General features: G+C 39.0%; 1 non-coding gene across 1 annotated transcript; it reads left to right on the plus strand.

The window, feature by feature from the left end:
- The first annotated feature begins 2725 nt into the window (after positions 1–2725).
- TRNAS-UGA lies at positions 2726–2807 on the plus strand. The gene has a single exon. It is a non-coding gene; the product is annotated as a tRNA-Ser (tRNA).
- The last annotated feature ends 24098 nt before the right edge of the window (positions 2808–26905 follow it).

Genomic DNA, 26905 nt, shown 5'->3' on the forward strand with positions numbered 1-26905 from the left:
TCACGATTTCATATCTCCCAGGAGTCCCATGCAGATATTTTGTTAGATATGACTTGATGACTGTGGCATATCTTCTAATGCAGCAAACGGATGTCGAAGGATTCTATAGACATACACAAATTGTTTTGAGTGAACCGCCAGTGCTGGAAATATGTCAGGTGATATGCATTTGCCAGCTGATGACGTCAACGTTCGGCAAAATCCATGTTCATCTGGTTACACCGACTGTCAAATGCATACCTGCTTAATATGTAATGTTACACCCCCTCCATCATTATTTGTAAAGTTTAATATGCTTAATTATATACTTTGAAGAACATAGGATCTCACATTAAGATACAATGTTCATATTGTATAAACACTGTCTGACACACAGGACGAAGATATGTGCGATTTCAATACACTGTTGTACTGCCTTTAGCATTTGTCGTAATTATTTGGACCCTGTCATTGTGATGTTCGCACGTTTCAACACGTGACACACGTGACCATTGCAATAATAATAATAATAATACAGTAGGTTCTTGTACAGCACTCATGTCTGTCAGACTTGACACTCCCGGGGCTCCATAATTATTACCCTCGGCTTTTGCACGGCTGCCATCCCTGCCAGGTACCCATTTACCTCACTTGGGTCGAGTGTGGCAAATGTAGATTAATGTCTTGCCTAAGGACAATAGTGCCATGGCGGTACTCGAACCGTGAACCATGTGATCCACATTCCGGTGATATTATCCTCTAGACCACGACACCTCCACAATGCTTTAGTTTGATTCTCAGAAGTCTTTGCGATTGTGTTTTACATCTCTTTCATTGCTCAATCCTGTCTCTTCTTCTTCTTCTTCTTCTTCTTCTTCTTCTTCTTCTTCTCCTTCTTCTTCTTCTTCTTCTTCTTCTTCTGAGTTTGAGTCCCCGATGACCATACACTTCTATCGAATATTTAGCTACCTGGATGACCTGAGTAGAGAAAATCTGCATATTGAATTAGGACCAATTAAAAGTAGGACAACGTCCTCATGTAGCACTATGGAGCAAGTACGTCGTAGTAAGTCTACAGAGACATAACAGACACTGGACTTATGGTCATTAGCGGATGCTTTTAGCTCTGTAATTATCTGTCACATGTGTCAGTGATCATCATTCTGTTTCATCCATTTGTTTAATGCTAATGAATTTTCAATATTTATGTAAACTAATAAACATCGGGTTTCCTCTTCAGGGTAATATGAAAAATATAATATGAAAACAACTCATGGAAGCTACATGAAACGAAATGGCTATTATTTACATATTTATGAAAAATACCCCAGACAAATAAGTTCGACGTTCGGATAAATGGATAATTGAATAAAGCTTCTAGATACATGAATTAGTTTAAATTAAGAATAATGAAAATATTATGAAAGCGAATGGGTATTTACCTCACTACACATAAAATATATAAAACGACGGATCCACATAATTTTATGAATACCGTATTTTGTCATTCTCAATGCTCACTCCTGTCTTTTCTGCACCCGATTTTAGAACAGCTCTTGATAACCAATTTTACTATTAATCCACAAACTGTATGACCTGAGTGGCGAAATCTGCAGATTAGATTTGGACCAAACTTTCTTAGGACAACGTCCTCATATAGCACTCAGAAGCAAGAAATTTGACCATACCTGTTATAAATATGCAGACACGAGGCTTAGGGTCAGTGCCGTGTGTTTCTTAGCTTTGTGATTATCCGTCTCATGTGTTTGTAATTATCTGTTTCACATATTTGTTTCATGCTAATGATTATTCAACATGACCACAAGACATGGACGTATGATTATTGAATGATATATTGCCGTATAAAATGCCATATTCGTAATCTAACAAAATTTAACTTAAATGATACGAATAATTATTGTATTTCAATAGTCAGACTAGGTAGGGCATTCATCATGTATGTCCTACCTAGCAGCAACGTATGTATGCGATTTTAATTCTGACTTTCGAGATACATTTATTCGTAACAGGTGAAGGAAATAACTCGTATCGAGGTGCTTTACAAAGGCAAATGCATAAATTTGATTAAATTATGAAAATTGCCTATTGCATTAATGGAAAGACACGAATAATAATTATACTACGTATAGATACACGATAGAACAATGGGTTCAAAGTATATGGTCAAACAAAAGATAAGATGTTAAAAGAAGTCAAACAGATGAGAATGAGAAGGGAAAGCAAACCAGAAGATGAAAGGAGGTAGCCTTATGATTTACCGGTGCTCCCGGTAAATTGTTATAAATTTCAAATAGCGCCTACGGCTGTTCAATGGTAGGTACGACCATGAAAATCTCACTATATGTAGTTGTGATATATAATTTTCAAACGGAAATAGCTAATCGGTCGATTTTAGTCAATAAACATTGTTTTATAGCTTAATTAATAACTTGACCTTGAGAGGGAGCTATACAACATAAAGAGTTTATTATTTACAATTTCATAATTTAAGACTCGATTTCAACTGCGTCAACGATCACTGAATATTGTAGGATCGCATAGGCTTCCAATAAGTTCATTTGAACCAAATTCATGACCCCATATCAAAACTTTGTAATACCTTTAAGTTGTGTAACAATAACGCACATCACGCATAACAAAAATAAAACACATACCTTGTGCTAAAAAGCAGGAAACAAATCTTAGTCTTATAAGAATTATGCCTTTTTACATGTGTTATCTTGTAGCTGCGATGGCCGAGCGGTTAAGGCGTTGGACTTGAAATCCAATGGGGTCTCCCCGCGTAGGTTCAAATCCTGCTCGCAGCGATATATTTTTATCACCACAATAAGTTTTATGATATTTATGTTGAAATGTTTTCGACACTCGGCTGATCAATATCAAATTAATGTGAATTCGTTCCATTTCATTGTTGTCACCGATAACATATTTTCGATAATTTATTTTATTTTATTAATAAATAAATTACTAAACATGTACCTCTGTCATCGCGATCCAGTAATCAGTTTATTTATAGGATTTGTCTGTTTGCAGTAGCCTGCATGTTTCAATAGTTAATCCTCTGCTGAACAAACTGCCATCAAATCATAAACATTCTTCTTAATTGTGCCAGCGTCGAGATGAACCTCGATGTGAACATGATTGCCCTTTAACAGATTTACTGTAAAATAATGGCATTTGTGGATATTTGTGTGCGCTTGGGCGCAATATGCATGGTTATCAATCTCTAATGCCTGGAGTACATTTGCCCCGGGAGCCGTACGATAAATTAATCTACGATTTTTCGTAGACATCGTAGGAGGCTACGGGCTACGATGTTTGTGTTTACATTATCTACGAGCATCGTGCAATTTATTGTATTGGCCCTCGGGGGCAGGCCGGGGCAAATCCGTACAGAGGCTGCTCGGAGATTGTACGGAAATCGTGCAATTTGCATGCAGTAACCGTGCAGTCTCCGCAGCCTCCGCACGGAAATCGTACGGAGCCCGTGCAGCTTCCGTGCAAAGGTTGCGCGGAGAAGGCGCGGTGACCGTACAGCAACCTTGCGATAGCTGTGCAATTGCCGTGCGAATGCCCCATGAGTCTACAATCTCCGTACGATTTTTTTTTGCCCCCATGTTCACCGAAAAATCGTACGTTTGCTGCACAATCGGTGCGAAGCCTCCGGGCGATGCCCGTGCGGGGATTGTGCAATGCCACCTACGACATGTATACGGGCTACAGGCTTACGATTTTTTTCAAATTTGTTTAACTTCTCGCGAAACAAAATCGTAAAGGCTGCGGAGCCCGTGAATCCGTACGAAAATCTCACGGCCGCCTCCTGCCTCCGCACAAAGGCCGCACGGAAAAGGGGATACAAGCAGGATACGGGCTCCGTAGACTAATCGCAGGCCAAATGTAATCCAGGCATAAACTGGAAAGGCCCGTCGGACACGATGTAATAAATGACGTACAGAAGAATTCACATTACGGACGAAACCTCATAGATATACTACCTACATGATACTTATAATCAACGGACTTGTAACGAAACGCACCGACGCTTCACACTTGCTTCGTCGTAGGTCCATGCATATACATAGAGCAGGTTCCATCCATCATGTCCATCCTACAAGTACAAGCCGCCAACGTCTCATACCTAATGTTCATGAAGACGCTCCTAAAGTACGGTGTGTGTTCGAGTGTTACAACTGAAGATGCATTAACAAATAATTGGGTCAGTTTGTATCGGAACAACATGTACATGGATATCGGTTTCGCTAGAAAGGCGCCACTGAAAGGGTGGATTGTTCTTTGCGTTTCGCACTGTAGGACTGTGTGGCTTTGGTGATGTTTGTGCTCCTACATTTTGCACCTGGCTTTGTTTCGTATGGTTGCAATTTGGTTTGAGATAAAGTGAAAGTTTAGTGGTAGAGTTAGGGTTACACTTAGGTATGATTTTAAGTATGGGTTATATATTACGGGATACTGAGCTCAGGTGCAGATTCCATCGAGGGTTGAAGTCGAGAATTCGACGAGTATAAGAAATTGACCGCGGACATTATAAAGCAATTTCCCCGGAGCATGCGTCGTACAATCTTATACCCATTTATACCTATAAAGCCTTGTAGGCTTTTCTAAAGTTCCTTCCATATCTTGCACCATTGTAAATAGGGACTTTTAGACATACATGTAGTGGACTGCTACGTGTGACGTCCTTTTAAGGCACTGACAGTGCCTTAAAAGGACGTAGCATTGCCTTAAAAGGACTTCACACGTAGCAGTCCACTATGTCGACGTGCACATCTAAAAGTCCCTAATATTTAATAACTAGAGAAATGAACGAAACGAAATAACACGAAACGAAACGAGGCAAAACGAAACGAAACTATACTAAACGAAACGAAACAACAGACACGAAACGAAACGAAACGAATATAAAAATGAAACAAGACGACACGAAACCAAACTAGACGAGATGAAACAAATCTCGCTGGTTGTCGGAACGTCCCCGAGTGCAGACATTTAGGGACCCCTTTAATACCTTTCATCCTTCCTAATCAGAGCATGCGATAGAGATGAGATAAACATTCGGTGTTCGTCGTCTTTGGAATGATTGTCTATTTTAACTTATCAAAGATTTCAAATCCAGGTATGCTGATTGGAAGGGAATGGATGTTTAATCAACATCGACAGCTGGCTATCTTGAGGGCTGAAAATGATTAAACATCGCTTTCCTGGGGGTGTTTCACAAAGACTAAGATCGACTTTAAGTTGGACTTAAATATAGCGACCATTCATGCCACGGGTTGCTCTCATCATTGGTCTCTCAATTATGATCTTTAGATAATATTTTTTCCTTCTATAATGAACTATCAAAAAAAGAAAATTCTGTAGATTTTTTACCACGATTTGTACGTCCCGTGAGAAACCAATGCCAGTAAATTGTGAGAACATACAGTGGCATGAACAGCCTGTCATAGTTAAGTCCAACTTAAAGTCAATCTTAGTCTTTGTGAAACACCCCAGTACTCATTGTCCAACTATCTCTTCATTAGTTGACACAAAAAAATACTCGGAATTTTAACACATTCATTTTCAGTCTAATAACCGAGCAAGTCCGTCCCCTTCTCTCTTAAAGCAAACATGGACTCAAATTAGAAGAAAACAAAAATACAATTTAAATGTTGTTTTCTTCTCTCTAAATTATCAGTCTTTTTTATATTTCCATCCCACTCCTGTCGTCCTTTTGATACCTTCTGTGATATTTTCTTAATTCGTCTTTATTTCTCTTAAAGAGTTTATATATCTCTCTTTCTCTTTCTATCTCATCGTTATTCCTTCTTAAATATTTCCCCCCTACCACAGATTCATAATTCTTCACCTGTCTGTTTTTACATTTTCTATTGCCCTTTCCTTTTCGACAAAATGATATCCCCAATCATTTTCAACCCTTGTCGTCCTAATATGTCTAGCATTCTCTTCTTTCTTCTATAGTTCCAGCATCTTTCATCCCCTTTTATGTCCTTCTCTCTCCCTGTATCTCTCTCTCTCTCTCTCTCTCTTTCTCTCTCTCTCTCTCTCTTTCCGATTATTCTTGTTCAAAGTTTTACTTAATATTAACCGACATAGCTCTTCCCCATCGTACCCATGAAATTCTCTCTCTCGGCATTTTTCTCTTTTCGTTTACCGTCTCTTTTTATTAACTGTCTCGTCTAAATACCATCGTCTTATTTCGACCCCTTTCTAAGATCCTAAAATCCAATCAAAGTGAATATTGGATGATATTTATCCATCTAAGATATTGTAATAACCAGATTGGGGCTACTCATGTTCAGCCTATGTATTTGGTTACTGGAAATGGACGTGAAAGTGTACTGACCGTATAGGGTAAGCTAAGGATGCTTCATTACAGATGTCAAATGTCTGGTCGAAGTTTAATCAATTTGTAGATGTACTTATATCGAAAAATATTTCCATAACATCTATTCCATCGATTCCATCTATCTACTATCTAATTCCACGAATAATATTGCACCGTCTTTTTGTCTACACTATATACATATATATTAAATGAATGTATTTCATGCTTATAATGCTCACGAATATTTTCAGCAAAGAAAATTAAGTGTTGTTTGTATACACAATGTCTTCTTTCCATATATTCTTACCTATATTTCTGTCGTCGTTTGTAATCTCAAAGCAAATGATACACCGGGACGTGACAATGGCAAGCTGTTTCTTGCCTATAACACTCGGCATCATCATAACGGAAATAATTGGGTATTAACGGTCTTATGTTCTGTTCACTAGAAAAATAGAAATCAAATTAAAAAGAAAGAAGTCTACAATAAAACGCCATTACATATCTTTTTACCATGTTTGATGGGTGGGCGTCAAGAACAATTTGTCCTTTCGCAGGTGTGTAATGCAAATACAAATCATGTTTGACTCTATCGAAAGTCCCCAAGCTATACATTTGACCTACATGCAGCTAGTGGACAGTGTCCACTGAATACCCCTGTCGCAATGGAGAGACCGATACCAGATCGACAACAAACCGATCAAACATCTACATTAGCCCCGAATGGCCAAGTATGGGTCTGTTGGAATTGGTTTGTATACGGTTTGTCGGTGTGACTGATACCGCAGACACACTAAGAAAACCGGCATCATACCAACAACAGACCGAATCAAAAAATGAATAAAAAGAAATCACGATCAAGAACCGATCGGAAGGGTTTGGGATGGAGCCAGTTTAGCGGTGTGACTGAGGTATACGAAAGGAGGAGGATATGGGTCACTGTATCTTGTTCATATTTGCAGAATATTCGTCCACTAAGTATCATATTCAGTGTCGGACGTATACCACTGATGACCTATGCCACTGTATGTGCGTCTTCTTTGGGCGTGGTGTTAAATAGATTGAAGAGAACATCGCGAAGAAATGTAAGAGAAACGACAAAGATTGAGTAGGATGAAAAGATGACTTTTTAGGAAGGAGAAGGAGAGAGAAAGTGGGATAAATGTGAAAAAAAGTAGAGTGAGGAAAGTAGAGAGATGGAGAGAGAGATCGGAGGACGGAAGAAAGAGAGAGAGTAAGTGAGTGTGAGAGAGAGAGAGAGAGAGAGAGAGGCAGAAAGACGGACATAGAAAAGGAAAGAGAGGAACTGGGGAATAGAGAAACAGATAGATTGATAAAAAGAAACGAAGGGAAAGAGAGAGAGAGAGAGCGAGACATACAGATAGAGAGAGAGAGAAAGTATGAGAGGGATAGAGAGGGAGAGGGGGTGGTTGGGGGTCGAGGTATTTCCGCGTATGTATTGGGAAAAAAGAAAAGAAAAAAAAATGTATGTACCAACTTCCTTGCGATTATAAACAGTTGGATTGTGAAATGGCAATAACAAGTTTTCAAAACAACTGAGTTCCCAATGGCCAATCTATTTGTAAATATAATACCCTCTAGTAAAAAAAAAAAATATCATGGAAAAACATAACGATTTGACAAAAGGCTGAATAAAATATGATTTGGAAGATTAAGGGAAATACCATTGGTCAAAAAAGTCCCCGAGATTGTAATGTCGCTCTCATTGGTGGGACTAAGGTATATAGTTCCTTTTGTATGCCTCCTGGACCCATAACTTCTGAAGGAAGACAACATTTCCCAGACACGACCCGACATGGTTTATCGAAATAATCTTCATTTCAGAGTAAATACTTCGGGCTATCCTTTGTTGCGTCATATGGCACAGGCTAATAAGCTAAATAGCAAATCGGCTTTATAAAGGATAAACTCTTTGTTCCGATTGCCCGTCCATTTCCTTTGCCACTGAGATTAAAGATAAAGTTGAGCACTGGTCATGCGACTGAAAGAACTATCTAGATACAAATGGGAAGGTGGTTGAATATGTAGTGCATTCTGTGGGGCTTTGGGAAGATCAAAATAAAAAAGAAGTTTACTCGATATTGCTGAAAATCTGATGCACTGCATACAGAAATTGGTATGTGGGAGTATACACATAATAAACATGTGGGCATGAATGCCTAATTTAAACTTTTCAAACTATTTCTCGTCATGTTTCGGAGAGCAGTCGGAGAACATAAACAGAATAAGTATGCTCACAAAGTACGTTTCCATCTTTACCCGAACCATCCGTATAGGTACTTACCTTCTCTTTAAAAAGATAAATATCTTGCAGGTATCACAGAAGATGAGGCCCTGATTTTTAGAGGATAAATACAATCCAGATTTCCTCCCGATCCTTTCCTCCAGGCTGAGCTATAATGAAGAATCCATATTCAGATGAATCGACCAAAAATAGGCCTGATTTTATCAAAAGACATCAGGGGAATGAATTATTTCACTGTGGGCGTCATGTTTCCCCGGTCCCTCTGGTATTTGTATGGCAATCTATAGATTGAATCATAACGTTATTTCCTTGTTTTTCCCCGCCGCTTCATAACAATCATCAATTGTCCCATAATGTATACGTAGCTTTATGATCGTGTCCTTGTTATTTTGACTTTATCCAATAAAGTAACCTGTGCATGGAGGGCTATTTAAAAAATTCAATTGTCCCATTCTAGATTTGGAATGATATCGATTTTGTTTTTTATTTCCTTCTCGTATAATATTATAAGTAAGGAACATGATATCGATCTTTACAATATTCAATATTGTAGTTAAAAATCTAGAAATTATGAGAATAGGTAGTGTTGCCGAAGTCATAACAATATGTTTAAAACTATATTATCGAAATTTCGGAACAAGTACCTCTTACGTAAAAGAATTACAGAAGAAAGGGAAGAAATATAAGAATCTGTAAAAAATAAATTAAAAATTATTAAGAACATTTTGTACCAATTTAATTCAAATTTATATTGCCTATCATGTGATGTCCAGTTAAATTCAGAATAATGAGTTTCAAAATAAAAAAAAACTTTTAGAAAGCTGAATACCTTTAAGAAATGCTCTTGCATTTGATATCAGTCTGGTCATAATTATGTTGTGAAAATTTCAAATTTAAGGTTGTTATTTTCGAATTTTAAGCTTATCATTTTTTGATGAAAATGTTGACCATCTGTTTGCAAGATTTTGTTCCCTGTTATATGATTATCATCTTGAACTTACAATTGCTTTAATATCAGACAGGTATTCTGCCGTGAGAACATTATGATGGCGCAATCATATTTACCTATCTCATTATTCAATCAGATAAAAACCCTTGTCAGTCTGTGTAGATATCATTTTCCCATTTCAATGCTTATAAAGTTTTAATATAATGACATAATTGGTCCTGTCTCCATAGATCGCTGTTTTCACTCACTCATTCATTCATTGAATCATATCAATAGAAATTATCTGTCTTTTAGTCGAGATGGTACACGAATTACCTCTGTCGAATTGAAAACTCATCAGTTTATTTCACATTGTCGATGATTATTTTTTCAGACCGTTGAAATCATAATTTTAGGCCTTGGTCTAACATGTCTAAAGAGAATCTGAAGTATTATTTTCAAACGTTTTGAAAGAGCTTTGTATTTCAAATATTGAAATGTTTTTTTTTATTCATTGTACCAGCAGGCAACTTTCACGAAGTTGTGTACGACTCATGCTTTAAAGTGGTCGGAGTTCCCAAAGGCTCTTCTTTTTCTTTTCTTCTTCTTCTTTTCTTCTTCTTTCTTCTTCTTCTTTTCTTCTTCCTCACTACTTCTTCTTTTCCTCGTCTTCTTTTCTTCTTTTTATTTCACTACGAATAAAATATTTTTTTCCGTTGATAGAAGCTGCGATTGTATGTGTGGCAAATAACATTCGTTTAAGTTAAAGAGCGATTGCCTAGCAGTTGTTCATATATTTTATCAGTGGTGCCTCCAAAGGCACTTATTATGCAAATTTCGTCAACATTTCTTGGTGAGCTCTTGCTTAACTCGTATTGCATCGTAAAGATACCGGTTGAACAGTTGTGTTTAGTGACAACGATTTATCCATGGATTTATCGATGAAATTGATGTCATGTTTGATATCCCGAAAATGGCGCCTAAATTCATTTTACTCTTGAGTGTGCGCCAGTATACGAAAGTTGCAAGAAAAGGTGTATTTAAACTAAATCGAAGGCACTTATATCATGTGCACAACTGCTAGGCATTAGCATCAGGACATCATAACAGTTAGTTTCTACTTTACCAACGGTACTATGCATAATTATGCTGTCTGGATGTGAAAAGAGTACTTTCTAGGAGACATGCCCAGCAAAAATGTCTTCTTTGCCACGGTAATTGATGATGATGTATTAGGAAAGGTCGGAATAGAGTTCGTCATCGGTCTCAGCTTACAGACGTCCATAAGCCTTCGATTTTCGGAGGCAAGGTCAGCCGTGCTGTCCCCGTGTCTGTTGGGTGTTAGCCGTAATGGGATCACAATTACTGGGCTGAGCTGATAATGCTGCTACTAAACACCGGGCGATGATTGCCCTCTGTTGACGTAGTTGTGGGGCTGTAGGGCAGTCCTTCACGAGCAGCCCCTTCAGTGTTGAATGGAACAACTTCAAGATTGAATGTCAAGAAAACAGGTAGATTACAGATAGAGCACGGGTTCCAATACGGATGGGGGCACTTCAGGATTGATTGGGTATTTTATGGAGTATATTTTACTTCCGATTAAAATGCGTAAAATGACGACACCGCTGATGGCGGAGGAGATCACTGCATAACGAGAGAAAGAGTGAGAGATTGAGAGGGGAGAGGGAAGGATGGACAGAGAGAGAGAGAGAGAGAGAGAAGGAAGAGAAAGAGATGGGGTGAGTGGCGTAAGATATAATGGTATATGGCAGGGGCGGATCCAGTCGGCGGCAAGAGGGTGGGGGGGGGGGGGAGGTGGCAGATCTTGAGAAAATATTAAGCGGCGAATCAGCCAGCCGGCGAACGGAGAATAAGCCGGGAGTGGGGGATGCTGGAGAGGAGGACCAGCTTTAAGTACTTCAACATCGATAAGTTCAGCCAGCTGTTAGTGTTTGTTGGCAGTGGAGAAGCGTAGATTCAGGTACTGAGGGGTGGAGGGTGCAACGGTAACATTGGAATTAATAGGAATTACTGAATAGGATGAGAGAGGGAGGTCATACCATTTCTTTCTTTTTTCACGTTTCCTTTTCCTTCTTCCTATCTTTCCCTCTACCTTTCTCGTTTTATTCCTCTTTTGCTACTGACTTATAGGGAGGGGGTAAGGGGTCTACCCCATTACCCCGAAGCTTCACTACTGTCGCAAGTCTGTTTGTTGAAACATGAATTGCCATTGGTTGTTAAAAATCAAAAATAGAATGAAAGGAAGGGTGAATCTTGAATCTGGACACCCAAGGGAAAGCCGCTGAGCACCGCGACCGAACAAGAAATATTCTGAATAAATGTATGAATGCTGTTTAAAATAAAGACGAAGGCTCTGATTGAAAGACCTGGAAAATCTCAGGTGACATTATTGTTCTTTTCTTTTCTTTTCTTTCAATGCTCCATTCTCTTTGTAGTCGCCAGGTTTGAATATCCCATCGGTGACTACCGGTGCTGAAATGAGTCGATAAAAGAATGCTTAAAATAGTGGAATTACCAAATGTCTTCCAGGCTTTATGACGTCTTTTTAGAGATTTTGTTATTCAACAGTAATCTTCAATCTACATGTTTGACCCCTTTTAAAAAAACAATCTTATTTATTATTTCAAAATGTTCTGTTAATTTCTTTTTTAAAACGTGTATGGTTTATGCTTTCAAAAGATTACGTTTTTGTCGGATCTTCTTCTATAATATATCAAAGTGAGAGATTATTCAGGTACTCTATTTCCTAGAGCAAAGTCAAGTATTACTAATTTTTAATTGCTGAATTATTATGATGGCGTGCGAAGAGTGGCTTGATGATTTCCGGCCGTTTTCGTTTAAAATGAAACTTTTGGTCAGCACGCCAAATTAAACACAAACACGAGATTAACAGAGGAAATGGGATAAGGAGACAGAGAGAGAGAGAGAGAGCAAGATAGAGGAATAGAGGGAGAGAGAGAGAGAGAGAGAGAGAGGGGGAAAGAGAGAGAGGGGGAAAGAGGGAGAGAGAGAGAGAGAGAGAGAGAGCAAGATAGAGGAATAGAGGGAGAGAAAGAGAGAGAGAGAGAGAGCAAGATTGAGGAATACAGGGAGAGAAAGAGAGAGAGAGAGAGAGAGCAAGATAGAGGAATAGAGGGAGAGAAAGAGAGAGAGAGAGAGAGAGAGAGAAGGGGAGGGTGAATTACCGTGACTGAATAAAATACCTTAATCCGGGGTTTTCCCTTACACAATGTACTTCTAATCTTCAGCGAATTTAGTTATATTCATTTCAAGCATTAGCTAGTCAAGTTGTTATTTGGAGGAAGAAAAAAAAATTGACACTGGGGATTTCAAAAAAAATTAAAACTCATGCATCTGTGTAAAAAGGATTATACTGTACTGCTCTGGCATGCTGAGAGCCGAAAGGAAATTAATTCTATGTTAAAGTACATGACTTTCTGGCTTTCAACAGACTTCTTTGGCTATCATGGTATTTTCCTAGAAAATTACAAAACGTAAAACGGACATTACTTCATGAATAGGTTTAAATGGCTGACTTTAATTGGATGAAAACAAAATTTATCAATGATCTTTTCTGAGAAACTTTCAATCTAATTTTGATAGAATTATCGTTTCAGAGTACACTTACAAAATAAACAATGCATTGACAGTAAACCCCAATGAAGAAAAAAAATGGGAGAGGGGAACCAAGTATACAAATCCATTTTCCTTAAACAAAATATTATATTTCAGCAAAACTTTGCATGGACTTGACTTTCAAAGAACATTAAGAAAGTATGAAGGAGACCTAATCTCGACAAAATCCAATCACGCCAAATCTACTCTCCAAGGCAAAGTGGGGTGTCCCCTCCACTTATGACGTAACAATATTTAAGGCTAAGTCGATACACAGACAGGGGCACCTCGCCAAAATAATAATCGGTTAAAATAGCGAGAATTAAAAAGGTCTGGGTGGAATCCTCTTCAGTCGACGCGAAGGAGCTTTCATCAAACTGTTCTGCACCATCTGTCATCTCAATTCATTATATAAGATGGCTGTTCGTGACAGATGGCGTAGCCCGTGTTAACACATCGAGGGACAAGGGGGGGGGGGGGGAGGCACTGGTCGTACTTGGAAAATGAACATCGCCGGATTTAAAAGGCTTCTCATTAGTGGAAGTGAGCTGGAGGTTTCCAGTCGTCTTCTTTTCTCGCCCCTCCCTCTTTTGATCCCTTTCGCTCTTTCGCTTGAAAAAAAGAACACCACTTCATTGGCGGGGGAGGGCACGTAACCCCCCCCCCAGAAGCTACGCCACTGGTACGAGATCTGATCACCCCCATCTCGATGCGATCTCAACTTAGTTAAACACACCAGCAAGTCTCGGGTACATACAGCTTCTCTCAATATTGGATGTTCTCGTTTCCCCCAGAGTTTGCATATCAATGTGCCTTCTCCGCTTACCCGGTACGCGAGGAGGGTAATAGGATCACCAGATCATGAGGTGTTTGCACTCTCTTATCTTGTCTCTCGAGTAGATCTTGAAAGTTCTAGTTGTTTTTCGTCTTTTTGTTTTTGTTTTAAATTAAAAGGGTAAGTGCTTACATTTTCAGTGCAGTTACAAAGCGCTGCACACATTGCTTCTCATGTTGGGGCCATTTGAACAGTTTATATAATTTCAAAAAGACCAGTTCAGCCAATCCAATCCAAACTAGAATGTAATAGTAGAGTTGTCTTAGTGAAATGGTTTGGGCACTTGACTAGAGATGCGAAGGTCATGGGTCCGGCGTGGCACTGATATTATTTTGGAAGACATTCATTTACATTTGCTCATACGTACGCAGGAGAGTAATGGAGATATGGTAGGATGCCGAAAGCCCTTGTGAATGTAATAACTGCTATTTCCCTCACGGTGACAATATGGTAGGAATACTCGCCAGGAAGTATAGATGGTGCGCATTGGGTGCGAGAATGAACCCAATGAGAGGGTAATGATACCTGCATACCGCTAAGGGACTTTTGCATCAGGCGCTATTTATATATCTAGATATCTAGATAAAATGAATAGCGAAAGGAAGTTTTATCGATTGGTTTGTTAAAGGTAACGTGCGTTTTTGTTTGTTTCTGGGCCAAAATTGCATAATTATAAATTCAATCCTTTAGGTAATATATTATATTCAATCAGTCTTTATGTTTATTGATAATCTAAATGTTTCGAATGATTTGAAAAAGTATTTTCGTCACAGTCTTCAAAATACATATAAATAAAACCCACCTGTAATCATGTTAATGGTAAAAAGATATTGTCTAAACAGTATTTAGGAAATCGATAGATCCATGAACATGATCCCTAAATGATTAAAATAAGCAACTTACAGTAAATTATTATCTCACAAGAACCTCATTTATAGTAGTGCAGTGTGTTATAAAGTGGACTCGACAAACTTATTGTTATATTAAAAGGATATCCAATTTCCTTTGGGCGAAAATCAGCCTGCATATTATCTATTACACTATCTTTCGTAGATGTTAACATGTCGTGAGTGAGAAGCTGCCTGTGGGTTTCTATGGAAGATAATACCAAACAGACTTTGGTAGATAATGCGGATTAATTCATTTGTCAACAATGACAGAGGGGTACGATGAGTGATGGAAATGGAACACTGTGGATATGACCTTTTCTTAATTACAATGTATGTGTGTATATATAAACATACAATATACGCCTAGGGATGGTGCTGGGCACAAGTGTTAGATCGATTCTCAAAAGACCTGTTGACATTCCTTGAGAGTTATCCTTTGATTAGACTTTGCAGCAAAGACCCCTCCCCCCTCTTATTATATTATAAGGAAATAGGAAGGAAAACATCGACTTTTAATGCAAAGTGTCATGTAGATGTTCAAATATTGTCCTAGAAAGCAATCCTTCCCGTGCATGTAAATGATGTAATAACCTAAGTGATGAACAAAATGAAAATCCACTTAGTAGTACAGCGTTTTATGAATGAGAATCGACAGCCGTGCATTCTCGTGCAGCATATCCGATCAATTTATTCCCCTTTAGCGGAAATCAACCAGCGTTTGTATGACATGATCTAGCTTAGATGTTAACATATTACATCGTAAATAAGACGTTGCCTGTGGGTTCTTTGGTAGGTAGCCTCATGCAGTCTGTGGAAGATGGTATGGATTAATGCTTACGTCAACAAGAGCGGCTCTAGCGTAGGCAAATTAACTCGAAGTGTGATAGGTGAGTTTTACTGCGGACTATGACTGCTCTGAATTGTGTGTGTATACAAAATGTTTATTCTGTGTGAGTACTAGGGATGGTAATAGACAAAAAAATATATAGTTAGATCAAATCCCTATAGAATTGTTCTAAGATGAAGTATTGGCATTCCTTAAAGCCACACTGTCCTACTTGTAGCTACTTGCTCCCTCTATATAGAAAACTATGTCTAATCGGTGACCATTGGTCCCCCATGGTCTTTTTCTTATGTTAATTGAGAGCTGAGTTGATGAGATAACCACATGTCTAGTGACCTTGCAGTGTGGTCTAATCCGTCATATAAACTAGTACAGATAAGCGTTAAGAGTTATTCTTTGATTGGTTGCTTACCTGAATGTAATATATCAGATTACTTTTGGCACCATGGTCATTCACGTTCAGAATTCGTTATTTTTTTAGTGGAATGGTAGAAAGAGGAGGAGTTGATGATGGTGATCATCATTTCTGTCTTCGTCTATATACTCCTCCGGGTCCGTGTCTCACACTGATACCGTCTTATTGTTTCAGTCCTTCTTCACATACATGCCACATTAAATGAGCAGAAAAAGGTCATTGCCGAGCACCTGTTTTCCAAGACCGTACAAACAAAGGATAGCTAAACATTATGTAGAATTGACTGCTCTTTCTATCACATGGGTTTGACACCGTGTGGAAATAATGCAGCCGTGCGAAGAAGCTCCGAAAATTGTCTTTAAGGCCCGGTCACACAGCCCTCCCACGGGCGTATCGCGGCCGAATCACGGCCAAAAATTTCTGCCCGTGAAGCAGACGCTGCTGGACGCTTTGAGGTCGCGATAAAGACGCGATACAGCCGTACTTTACCCGTCGTTACACGCGGTAAGAAATTCACACGCGGTTGGCCGCGCGAAAAAGTTTTGGGCTGCCCAAAAATTTAGACCGCGGGTAATCGCGGGCGGTACACGTGGTACACACGCGGTAAAGACGCGGTACAGACGCGGAACGAACGTGCTAGGACGTGCTACGGCCGCGGTTAAGACGTGGTTACACGCGGAATTGGACGCGAAATTTTAGCGGGTAATCGCGGGTGGAGCACGGTCATAGCACGTTTGTTCCGCGTCTGTACCGCGTTGTTATCACGTGCATTAGCGTGTGTACCGCGTGTAAGCGTGGTAGGCCGCGGTACCGCCGCGCTTCACCCGCGATAAGGACGCGGAACAGTCGCCGGCGTCTGTTCCGCGGGCATACCACGGGTAAACCGCGGGTAAGCCAATTTTGCACATTTTTCCACCACGGGCAACCGCGGGCAAAAAAAAAAATCGCGAAATTTTACCCGCGATACAGACGCGAAAGGCTGTGTGACCGGGCCTTTAGGGGGAGAGTGTACACTGTAAATACACCTGTCACATCGAGATCGATACCAGACCGAAAACGTGTAGCCGAGGTGTTAATGAAAGAACCATATTTCGCCGGAGTTATTCATGTAAAGTCTAAGTCACACTAGATATAGGACCCGTCACCGACACCCGACAACCACTGGTCGGGAAGTGAGAGTTAGTTGTCCAAGGTACAGAGAGGTTTTTGTCACACATATTTCCAAGAGCGGTCGCAAATTAGTTTACGAAACTTGTTGGATGTTCGGACAACTTTTGAACGACATTCGGTAACCGATCGGCAACTGCCCTTTACAACCTATTTGCAACTGATCGCCCACTTTATAGTTTTGTAAATTGGTTGTCGATGGTGGCAGCTTTTTCTGGATGTCAGAAGTCGGCAAACGGTCGTACGTTTAGTGTGGCTCATACTTTATAAGGGGAGATAGATTTACAGGTAGAAGAGAAAGAGTTAAAGAAAAGAGAAAAGAGAGAGAAAGAGAGAGGAAACGGGGAAAGAGTGGGAGAGGAGAGAAAGAGGGGGAGAGATCGAGACAGACAAAGAGAGAGAGAGAGAGAGGGAGAGAGAGAGGGAGAGAGAGAGGGACAGAGAGACAGAGACGAGAATAAGAAGAAGTTCTAATATATTTGTATATATTTTTATAAAACAAAAGTCTTATATATTTTCCTCACACAGACTTCAATTAACTTACCATGTTCTTTTGCCGAATTTTGTGCATGCCATTTCGATGCTTTCATTGCCCTGCAGCGAACGATATTTGCTCGTTACGTCGTCTGGAATCCCCCCTACCCTACCACTTCAACTATATTTATTTTCATATTCTCGTCATATTAGAGAAAGAAAGAAAGAGAGAGAGAGAGAGAGAGAGAGAGAGAGAGAGAAAGAGAGGAGACGGGTTGTCAGTTGATGAAGGCGCACGTTGATGAGCAGGATATGAAAATAATGTGGCTTGAGGCAAACTGGAGGGGGGAGGGGGGGAGGGGGGAGGGGGGGGGGGGGTTCACGGCGACCTAATGAGAAGATAACATGAATGTAAAGTATAGCTGCAGGGCAATGTCAGTCTCAAAATGGCATGCAAAACATTTGACAAAAGAAGTATATTACTGAGTCTTTGTGGAGCAGATGAAACTTTCTTCGAAAAAGGTATTAGAATCTCTCATATGTTTTTTCGAGTACCAGCCAATAATTGCAGAGCAAATACCCACGGGGTTATTGTCACAACGTGGAGAGAAGTAGTAGGTTAAATATTGATGTGCATAAAGAAAAGGAAGAGAGAGAGAGAGAGAGAGAGAGAGAGAGATTAAGTAGCAAGATTAGTTATTTAAATATTCCAGTAATATCAAAAAAGGGTGAGAGTAATTACGAAGAACTTGTCAAATATTATTTTACAAAGAAAAAGAAAGAAAGAAAGAAACGCAAGATTGAAGGAATATTGGAAAGATAGATATTGAAGGGAGAGAGAGAGAGAGAGAGAGAGAGGATGAAAAAGAAATACAAAAGTTACCAATGGGGAATATTATATTACGAAGAAAAAGGAAAGAGAGAGAGAGAGAGAGAGAAATGGCTATTCTGATTTACATGTTTACTGTGCCTTTTCCGCCAATTTATCAAGAGCAAGAGCAATAACGATTTTCTCACATCCGTTTCAGGGAGAAAACACATTTACCTTTCGCAAATTGCAAAACGAGGTTTCGATATTGATACACTGTACAAATCTTTGGTCCAAAGGCTGGCAGTAATGTTTCCCCTTTGAGCTTCCCCTCAATATAATTGGCGGAACTGCTCGATGAAAGTTAACAACCTGAGGACTAGGTATGAAAGTCAAATGAAATTGTTTTCACTTGACAAGAAACAGGTTGGATTTTATGTTTATTGATTCGAAAAAAATAAAATTGCCCCGGGCAGCAAAATGAATTCAAGACGACAGTTAGAGAAACACAAGCAATAGTGAATTCGAGAAGAGTCCGGAAAAATATCTGAAAAAAGGGAGTCTTATCTTTAAATACATGTAAATAGGAGCTCGATGTTACAAATATCAAGATAATTGGGGAGGCGTGGTGGCTCAGTGGTAGAGTACCGACTTTGTAACCATGGTAACCAGAAGATTTCGGGTTCCAAATCAAGTCGATGCACCACTGCCCTTTAGACAATTAGGAAGGCATTCATTTTCATTAATTTGAAATCCTTCGTTAGGAATTAGAACCGTAGACTCATCTACCTGTTTACCTACAAACATAATAGGGCCTACTTGCTTTCTTAGCAGTCAGGATGAATGAAATCATCGTCAATCAATCTATCTCTGAAAACGATCTACCTTAAGTTGAAAATACATTTACATGTACCTGAAACTTTGTTCATGGGCAAAAAAATTATGCTTATAAGGCGCATTTCTACATGATTTTATTGTTGTTATCTTATTGTGGGTGGAAATAAACTTGAACCTAAACTTTGCAGACGCGAGATAAGCACAAGTCAAAAGACTAACGACATGTGTGACCCCAATTGAAAGGACCTACCAATTCAGGCACCATAACAAATAATCTATCGTGTACATGACGCAGAATTTATTGTTGAGAAATTAGTACTTGAAGTAACATATTTATAGGGTATTCGTTGAAAGCAACACTTTAGTTTAATCAAAATGTACCTTGTATAATTATTTTCTGTTTGCGGTGAATCGCCGTTGGCAAGGAATCGCCTAGTTCTCGTTCAGGGTCAATTAACTCTTAAGTCGTTATATTTGTTTAGAGTAAACAACCTTCTGTCATCGACATGGGCTAAAAAAAAAGACTAATGATATCATTGATATTTGTAATGCGATAAGAGGTACTTATATGCCTTTAACCCCTACACAACTAATTCTGTGCGCCAAATTAATGCTCCTCGCTTGATAGGGAATTGAATCGCGATTGTTTATACTCCCCACTGACTTTAAGTCAATTTTGTTCTGCGAATAGGATAAGAGATTTCTCCAGGCAGCCCAGCTTGAGACGCAGCCATGTACATAAACACCTTCGGGTATAGTGGATTGTTCATCAACCATGTTCGCCTTAAATTGAATTTTTGGGGTCATGTTGTTTATTGCGACCGGTCATGTTAGTCTTGGGGCATCCTTTTACTGGACCATGATGAAAGAAACGATCTTGTTTTCTACGAGATGAATAAGAGTTGGCCTGTCTTTCGATTGTATGACTTTTATTAGTCGAGCTTTGTCAAGTGCTGTTTTTCCTGCTAGCATCTAAATTCAAGTTCAAGTTTCAAGTTTATTTGTTTCACATTTCACAAAAAAAGAATTCACATAATTGACAAAATTGGAACATGATATGAAATATACTAAAAGTGTCACATTATAAAATTAATTCTTTGAAAAGACGTCGAAATTAATTGTATTGAATAGAAGGTTATACAGGGTGAAATGTGAGGAACCTATTGAAAAGCTCAGCTTGTCGATTATAGGTTCCCATAAATAAAACTAACATTTGATTGAAGTGGTTGTAATGGTGAAGGACGTAACAATAATAATAGGTGGGCAAGAAGACCTTGACATAAGATGATATACAACGTGAAACAAGCAAAAATAGCAAAAATAGCAAATACAGCAAACAAATTAATTTGTTACCAAAGAAATGACACGATAGTCACTTTGAAATAATGAGGTCGTTAAACGAGGTCATTGAACGAGGTCATTTGCAGTGGCGTACTGTGTCTTGGCAGCTCTGTATGGGTCAATTGCACGTTGGATTGATTTCTTCCAGGGCCTGAAAATGGGGGGGGGGGGGGTGAAGAGGAGCATACGCCCAGTTTGAAAGCACAAAGCCTTGTCAGTCGTAACGCAACTAAGAGGGTCTGAAGTGTTAGACTGTATGTTGACTGCAGTTCATAGGCCCTGTATTGCAGTGTACTCCTGACACAGCAACAGACTGATCAGCTGACACATCCAGGCTAGGCTCAAGGCTCTATCATGGAATTTTAAGTTTAATTTAAGTGTCAAAACTATGTAGCCTGTGCCTGCGGATTAGCAAACGCCGACTTTACGCTGAAATAAACGCCACCGATTTCTGAGGAACTGACATGGATAAGCTTCCCGAGACGTTACCATATTCCTCGCAAAGTTAATTTAACGAGAATGTATGAAAGGAGTTTCCTTGCTTCGGACCCCCTAATTTCATTTTCTCAAGACGTCAGCCGACATCAGAGCACCTGGCCTCTGAGGGCTTCCGTGGTTGGGTCTAAAGGAGCTAGGAATGAAAATGACAGTATAATGTTCGTCTTCATTATAGTACATTGCACTCAGGCGATCTTACTACAACAAAGTCATACAAGTCTTTTTCAAGACTATACCAACAGTCCTTTTCAGGACTACAAACCCTCAAGAAAGACAACCGAGAATCCTTTTCAGGACTCCTCAATCCTCCCTCTCTCTCACATGGTGCACCCGCAAGCCTACTGTATAAAGTCATACATGTAGATATACGAGTGGGGTCGGTTCTTACAGTCGTGTCCAAGATGCTTGGAAGGACAGTTGTTGAAGTAACTATGTTCGGGGTTCCAATCAATTGATATAATTATTATGCAACCTTAGGGTTAGGCCGACGCGGGATTGACCCGAAGCAGACCATACAGTGCATTGTGCTATATCAGGACAGCGACACCTAGGACTATCGTACCCGGACACGTACGCCGGACTACAACCATGAGGACTATATTACATGAAATTTATCTCCATGCAACTTTCCTTTTGAAAACTACATATTTTTGTTTTAATATTTTTCTTTACTCAGCGTTGGGGGCGTGAGCGTCTAGGAATGTGTATTGCGACTGTATTTTCTTTAAGCTATCTCGAATTATCGTCCTCAGACACTTACCCCCGGACTTCAACTCTGAGGACTATACTACCTCAGTTGGTAATTCATATATCTCTACTTTTCCCTATGATAACTATAATAGAGTATACATAATTTTGTTTTATATTATTTTTTACTTGGGGTTGGGGTAGTCGTCCGGGTATGGATGTCCTAGGAGGTAGCTCTTCTAGATTGTGTATTGCGACTATATATATCTTTTAGGCTATCCTGGAACACAGGCCTTTAGCTCTTTTATCATGTAAATTCTGCCAGCTGATTTAATTTTAAGATTCGATTGATTAGCATCCATGAAAAATCACAATATAAAAGCACAGCTTACTCTAAACTTGGCGTAACACCTTAGGACAGTGATCTAATTTGTGTAAATAATATTTATGTATATTCCAGGTGTTCTAAAAATGTTCGACATCTGTTTAAACTCGGCATTGCAGCTTAGGACAGTGATCTAATTTCTATATAAATATGTATATTCCAGGTGTTCTAATAATGTTCGACATCTGTTTAAATGCAATAAGCGGCTTATCATAACTCGTCTCGGAGGATCGGTGTGGAATGTTTTATTCGTCTTGAAATCGGAATCAAATTGCCAAGCTCCTGGTACTCCTGTGCGGCTGTCACTCAAAGTAAGCTTGATATTACTTTATAAGCAATCAGTGTGAGCAAGCACTCAATATAATACGATCTAGATCCACCTCTGTTCGCTGCTATTCTTGGCCAGTTTAAAGGCGACCATTGTGGGGAAAGTTATCTTGACCATGGTATTTAGGTTCTCCAAAACAAAAACTTGATACAACACAGTAGGAACGCATTATTTATCGTCGTAACCCCTCCTGTCAATGAAACCTAAAAACAATACCCGGTCACTGATTTACCTAGATTTCAAACTGGGACGCGCTATTGGGGCTAATGAATCCTGGCAAGAAATTTCGAACCATCTGGGAGGCATGGGGAGACACAGGTGCCGAAAAGTGGAGGTAATTCTGACAAATTTGAGGCTATTTACACGGTGATCACGGAAGACAAGGAGATACTAATTGGGTGTGACCGATGAGTGTGTCCTATATCCTGCGGCAGCGGCGGGATATATATGAGCGCATAACACAGACGAGAGGGGCAAGGGAGCTACACAGCACATGTTACCGTTTCGCTGTGCCTTATTTTGCTGGTATATTTTAGGTGCACATAAGAACAGAATTGGTATTTCACGATTGAATAATAAAAGAACTAAAATGCCGTTACAAAGTAACATAAATCAAAAGTGGATTCTGGTTGAATAAAATGCATAATCGCGTCGTTATAGATAAGAACAGACACTATATAATTATTTTGAATACTTTGGAAAATTAGTCTGAAAAACAGCTATCGTCTTTCAATCATACTTTCATGTATGTATTGTTTTTCAGATTTTTGTTGTTGTTATTTACATATTCTCGACTGATCTATTGTAAATGGTAACGGTGTGTTCCCCTTCCCTTTTTGTTCCTAATTAAACTATTGTGTCATGTATTTTGCAAGGTGGGAGAGAGGCTCCAGTTTACATTCATTTTTGAGAAATCATTAATGTCTTGTTTTGTGGTATCGCGAATCTTCACGAGTTCGTGTATATTTCAAAGCTTTTGTTTGCAGTATACGTATTAACTGTCATGTTTCATCATATGGTAATGTTATCCGCATCATGAGTTTAAATCAAAGCATTCTATATTTCTTCAATGAAATTAGTAGCCTACTTAATCATGTAAAATTAATCAGTTCTGTTTACCATGCAGTACTAAATTGCACAAGCAGAATCGAGGCGCTAACACACAGGGGCGGATCCAGCCAGCGATGAGGAGGGGGGGGGGGGGGGGGGGGATTCGTGAGAAAGTATTTAGCGGTGCATCAGCGGGGGGGGGGGAGGAAAGTGTGCACTAAAAACAAGATCGTTTTTTTACTCCACACCCCCTCCCTCCTTGAGCAATAAAAAAGAAAGTAAAATTGTGCTTTAAAAACTTTTTTTGGGGCCAGGGGTTTCGGGCCCGGCCCGCCCTCCCCCCCCCCCCCCCTGGATCCGCCACTGTTAATACATCACACTTAAGTCAACTCTTGCATCTTTTTTGCGTTTTCTTGGATGAGCACATCGATTGCTATTTGTGACCCTTCAGTGTGATCGTAGTACAATCTAATTGAAACCACAAATACGTTAAGACTAAAAAGGGAACTTATTTCATAGCTCAAGAATGTGGTCTTTCATTTTGGACCATTTCCCCGGAGAGGGAAGGGAAATCCCCAAATGTGGATTTATTAACCACAATGAATGGGAGCCGTATTGTATTTCTGTGAAATCTAAACAACAGTTGCCACGCAACCAACGTAAACAACAAACTGATAAACCTATTTATCAAATACAGGTTTCATCTGCACAAAGTCCATGGGTATTAAAGAACAAAATTGATGATGAGGCGCGTTTCTGTATTTGCTTATTTTTTGTTGATACAATTTGAACTTCCTTTCTCTTTTATCATCACAAAGTTGATTCTTTTTATTAGGCACAGTCTTAAATGATACAATATATAGACAAGGGGGGGGGGTCAGAGGTAGAGAGGGGGAACAAGTGACAGAGAAAACATAGAGAGTGAGAGAGTGAGATAGAAAGGGAGAAAGAGAGAAAGAGAGAGAGAGAGAGAGAGAGAGAGAGAGAGAGAGAGAGAGAAAAGAGATATAGAAGAGAGGGAGAAGGGAAGGGAGACGAGACAAAGATATAAAGAGGTATAGAACAGAGAGTATGCGTTTCTGACAGGGGAGAGAGAGAGAAAGAAAGAGAAAGTCAAACAGAGGCAAAGGCAGAGAGAGAGGGGGGAGGGAGAAGGAGGTGGGGCGACATATTCGACATGTTAAGTAACAAATAACTGCATTTAAACTTTAACTGTTTAACGAAAAATACAATCAGTATCATAGCAAGTGAGCTAAAATTCGATAACACATGTGTAACATGGGTTGATTCAAACAATGAAAGAAAACATTCCAGTTGAAATCAAGGTCTAATAGCTCTCGTGCAAAATTAAATATGTGGTTATAAATGGATGGATACACTTCACACTCCCTCAACAATCAATACAAGATCAATATTATTATCACTGTCAAACCATTAAAGGTTTTACGGTATTGCCAAAATCAATACATGTCATAAACGAGCTTTTTTCTTTCCTCCTCGTCTGTGACTTCGACAATGGATGACACATGTTGGTTACAAAGAATCATATAGTCTGGTCTATTTGGCAGGCAACAAGAGGACAGATCGATGTATTCCATGGTGGTACCAATTATGTTATCTTAATATGTTTTTAATGTAGGAAAATAAACCATAGATTTTTCGAGGGGCCGGGGGTATATCCGGGTTATTGTTGTTGTTGTTTTAATAGTCTTAAAGGCGTGTGTCATTCAACTACTCCCCCACTTATTCTTCGCTACGTGAATTCTTTCTAATTTTTTTTAACAAGGGTGCAATCAGTTTTATTAACACCAATTAATACCTGTGTTTAAATGAAAGCAAAGATAAATCAGATCTTGGGGGGGGGGTTATTTTGTACCGGGTATCAATAAGTACCATAGATAATGTCTTTGTCATAAGAAAAATCAAACGTAAATAATATCTTGCACGGGGGAGGGGGGAGGGGGTGGTCGCCCCTCTATGCCCCTGGACACTGCAACATGGCTGGCTCGAAAAACACGCATAAAGGTTGTATCCAAGTGCATTCAATAATTATTGTCTAATTCAAAGATTCAAACACGTGTATTGTAACATGACGGGCAAACGTGGTATGAATGACTCATCATTCAGAAATAGTATGTTTGTTTAACCTGTAACACCCACTCATTAACGTTGCAGTCACACACGTTAATCTGCAATGAATAATAGATTATTTTGTTAAAGGAACCATAAGTAATAAAAAAAAAAGTAAAAGAGAAAAACCCACAAAATCAAACAAACGAACAACAAAAAATCACTTCCTTAATGGCACAAAGGTTTCAATTTCTGTTCATAACATGATTGCAGTATTTGCCATATATTTGATACATGCTCAAAGTACAATATGATTTCCACATTTACGTTTACTTCGATATGAACACAATCGAAGGAACTGATAAACATTATGGAGAAAGTGATACAAAATCACTCAGCGTTGCCATAGACAGAAATATAACCCAAACAATGAGTAAAACATTCTTTATAATATAAAACATTGAACTTTGTATTTTACGTTTGGTTTCCTTGATTTCGCCAAAACGGAAATAGAAAACAGAGAAACCGAAGGCACAGTTATTATGAAAATATTCATTTTTACAGGAAACATAATGAAAAGGGGTTTGCATAATTTGACTACATTGTACTTTCATTTCCGTTTAACATTGTAATACTACCTTCAAAATGATAGTTACAAATGAATTATTCATTCTCATGATATGAGATAAGAATCAACACTTAATAATCTAAACTAAGCTAACGCTGAAATCTAAATCTGAACAAGAACTTGGAGGAAATGGTCTAAAATGAGTTGTAAACCTAAAAATTCTCGATAAAGATGCACATTAATAGGTTGGGTGATGAAACGCTACAACATTTGGGTCTCAGTTAGATATTTAGGGTGTACATCAGATTGCATTACTCTTAATCGAATTAAGAATACAATGAGAGAAAAATAGAGCGCGAGATGGAAAATGAAAGAGAGAAAGAGAAAGGATGAGAAAGAGAGTACGAAGGTGGATAGAAATAAAGAGAGAGAGAAAGACTGAGAGATAGTACAATGGCTATCTGGCATTTAAACATTTCACTCTGATATTCAAAACATCAATTTTAACAGAATGAAATGTCCCATATGAAAGCTA

Source organism: Strongylocentrotus purpuratus, unplaced genomic scaffold, assembly GCF_000002235.5.
Source record: "Strongylocentrotus purpuratus isolate Spur 01 unplaced genomic scaffold, Spur_5.0 spur5_scaffold_9, whole genome shotgun sequence".
Taxonomy (NCBI): Eukaryota; Metazoa; Echinodermata; class Echinoidea; order Camarodonta; family Strongylocentrotidae; genus Strongylocentrotus; species Strongylocentrotus purpuratus.